Source organism: Triticum aestivum, chromosome 6B (genome assembly GCF_018294505.1).
Source record: "Triticum aestivum cultivar Chinese Spring chromosome 6B, IWGSC CS RefSeq v2.1, whole genome shotgun sequence".
Classification (NCBI taxonomy): Eukaryota; Viridiplantae; Streptophyta; class Magnoliopsida; order Poales; family Poaceae; genus Triticum; species Triticum aestivum.
In genome coordinates, this window is record NC_057810.1 from 131,299,065 (window position 1) to 131,303,015 (window position 3,951).

A 3,951-nucleotide genomic window follows, 5' to 3' on the forward strand; every position below is an offset into this window, starting at 1 on the left:
ATTCATGGCATTCTTTTTCAGCTATCCACTTCCACCATGGCCTACACCGCCGCTGCCTAGCTAGTCACTAATCCAACCGTCTGTGACGCGCGAAACAAGTGCCCCAATGGGAGCAGCACTGAGGTTGACTTGGAACTGCGTCTATGGCACTCATGATCGATTGGGTATTTGGGTTCGTCGTTTGCTACCTGGTAATCTGGTATGGTGTAATGAGATCAGTGCAGACTTTCTGGGACAATATGCCGGTCATCATCCAGATCTTCCTACCGTTGAGTATCAGTCTGATGCCCCGGCACCTGGTACCCAAACCACTTGTTGAACAACGTGTTCAAGCTCGAACGGCGCCTTGAATTCATCCAACCAAGCCGAAATAGAATACTATAAGTATGAAGTGGAAGGGAAGGGGTGTTTTAGCTCCCAAGAGCACATGCTCCTGGGTGAGCAGTAACGCAAAAAAATAATGATAAATATTTAAAAATGAAAAATGCATATCACACATGATCAAAATATGATTTGCCATGTAGGAAGGGAACTATTTGCCATCCACACTAAAAAGTAGTTGCCATGTGCAATGAAAAATAAAAAATGCCATCAACTACATTTGCCATTTAGAAACAACTACAATTGCCATCACTGTATTAAAAAGTACCCCCCTCCTTATCCCCAAAAAAAATTTAAAAAAAAGAGATAAAACTAACCTAGAGTTTCCCAATATATGAATCAGAAATCCGGTCTGCAGCAAGCACAACCTTCACAGCTTCATAGGACCAGGCAGAAACAACAAACTTGCATGGAAGAGGCGGACCTCCAATCTCTTCAGGAAAATTGACGTTCGAAATATCAAGTCTGTCGACATACATTAGCTGCAAAACACATAAAAAGACGGTGAAAACTTAGATGATAAGTATTCATGCCTAGAGGGGTTGGAGATGCAATTATTTGGCAAAACAAACATTCAATCAAATAAGTTGACACGTTCCGTGATGGCAAGATCTGAACTGGAGTTAGCTACTGTTGTCGTGAACTAATATTTAGAGTTGCCATGTAGTGTGAATTACAGTTTCCATGTCTACTAAATGTAGTTGCCATGCAGGGTCAATCGTAGTTGCCATGTGCTTCTGACTAAGATTGCCATTTACTATGAACTATAGTCGCCATGTGCTACTAATGGAGTTGCCATGTATGAAAAATTCAGTTGCCTAGTGATGCTACTACATCAGCCGCATAAAAAGATATTAAAGATGCCACAATGAATTGAACCATCAGAGCACACTAACAATGCTAAACATAATAAAACCTAATAAAAATATGTGGGATAAAAAAGTATCACCATCACATGCAACCGACAACCCTTCTGGTACATCTTGCTAGCAAAAGCTTCATGGAGGAAATCGGCAATAAACTTGCACCAATTCATGTCTTTCACTTCTTCCAACTTTTTCTGCGTAAATTTCAAAACATGGACGTGCACACGTACACCATTAGAAAAGAATTTCAAAGAAAAGGACAAAACATGCTTGTGCACCACAACAAAAAAGCTAATGACAACAATGAAAAAAGACAAAGAATGCGATTTACCAAGATAGGAAAGCATCTGTTGCTTGGTGGTAGCGACGTTGCAGGCGCAAAAATAGAAGATACCAGGTACATCAGCAACTTCATCTTGAAAGTCTCTCCATAGGAATTCATTTGCCTCAGCGAAGTTGCAAGTGCAGTCTTGTTTGACATGGCTCCCTGGCCGGGGAACAAGCGGGGGAACGGCTCCAGCTCGATGTCATTGTCCACCTCGTACGGAACTTTAATCGGGCCCCGCGGAACACCCAACGTGTAGAAAACCGACTCCTCGTCCAGAGGTATTCTCCCACGGCCCGGGATAATGAATTCCCTGGACTCGAATCATACAACTCCCCAAGCCAGACACAGACGTTGTTCATGAGATTCATGCATCGCACGTCCATCATACACTGCATCCCCATTTCGCCGGCTGCTGCCTTCTGTTCTGGGCTAAATCATTTGGTCAACTCAGTTAATCCTTCTTGCGATGCCCTGTTACGTGGGTTTTTTCGGTTTTTGGAATTAGGAACAAATTCATTAGAGCCATGACCGTTACAGTCAGAAAAGAGCAGAAAACATAAACAACTGAAAAACAGAAATCTCTTGCACACACATAAAAAAGCAAAGAAAACCAACCTCCTTCGCACGTTTATTGACACTAGCCACAACGTTCCGTGGGGGTGGGTCCACAAAGTCATCGTCATCGTCATCCTGACGGATGCGAATCATTATGCTATAACAAACGACAAATACACATTAGCGGGTACTCATAAAGCATGGTACATTTGCCGTGAGCACCAACACAAAGTCTGGCAATTGATAATTTTCATCATCGCAATGAAAATTGCCATTGTTCAAAAGATGACAAACAAGGCTTAAGTATGAACATTTGCAAAAATGAACTACATAGTTGCCATATGTTACAAAAACACAATGGCAACCACAAAGGTGGGTATATGTTATTATTTGCCATGTACTGACAAACCACATGGCAACTAATGTATTGTAATCAGATATTGAGTTGCCATCTGTTAGGGAAAACAGAATGGCAACAAAGTAAACAAACACGCTCGAATATCATGTTGCCGTATGCCGAGAGACACCATGACAACTAATTTAACTTGGGACAAAGGACTGACTTGCCACCACATAGACAAACATTCAGTTGCCATTCTGGTAGGAAAACAGAACGACAAAAATATAGTGATGGCAATGTTCAAATACCAGTTGCCATGTGTTGACGAACACCACATCAACTAGTTTAAAATGAAAATGAACTACATAGTTGCCATATGTTACAAAAAACAGAATGACAACCACAAAGGTGGGCATCTTTTATTATTTGTCATGTCCTGACAAGCACCATGACAACTAATGTACTGAAATCACCTATTGAGTTGCCATCTGTTAGGAAAACAGAATGACAACAAAGTAAACAAACACGCTCGAATATCAAGTTGTCTTATGCTGACAGACACTATGGCAACTAATTTAACTTGGAACAAAGATTGACTTGCCACCCGTACACACAAAGACAGGGCAACTAGCGTTTATGGGGAACATTGGAGTTGCCATCTAAATGTGTGAAGGGTACGACAACTTCAAGCACAATCAACATATGTAGTTGCCATGTTTGGGTACATGGCATAGGCAACTAATTATGATCAGCACACACAAACACTGTAATCAAAACCTAGTTCAAAATCAAAAGAAACTAGAATCTACATAAAATGAATCTAGGGTTCACGCTGTGTTCTAGGCCTTCACTGCATCAAAATAAGACGACCAAAGGACGGGAACACACTGATTCATTGCATCACTGCTCTGGTTTCACAAAACGAGGGATAGTGCCAACCATTTCTTGGCAACCCATAGAAATGGATGAAATCCAGAAGGGGAATGAACTCTGCGATTCAGAGCAGAGCATGAATCTGCGAGGGCGACTAAATGAACCAACCAAACACTCTAGTGCGGCGATCAACGAGCCGCCCCTACGTCCCACCGGCGACTCCCCGAAGAATCCCCACCAAATAGAAATGGAGATCGCCGTCGATATGAGACGCAAAAACAGATATTGAGGGGGAGTGGAGACGATTTCGATCACATTACCTCCTCTCCTGCGGTCTCTGGCGACGCTCAGCACCTACTCGAGCGCAGCTGCCTGTACAACGACTCCGCAAGCGCCGCAACCGTCTCGCCGAGGAATTGCCGCGAAATCGCCTCTGCAACGCTGTCAAAGCGCAACCTCTCAGATCTCCGGGACGAATCATGGTGTATAATTTTGGTGCTGTAGTTTGCGGGATTAGGTCTTCTTCTCTTTCCGGCCTGCGTGCCGTGTTTGGCAGCTGCCTGTATCGCTACTACTTTGGGTCTATTTACCTTTCTCTGTGGCTCTGT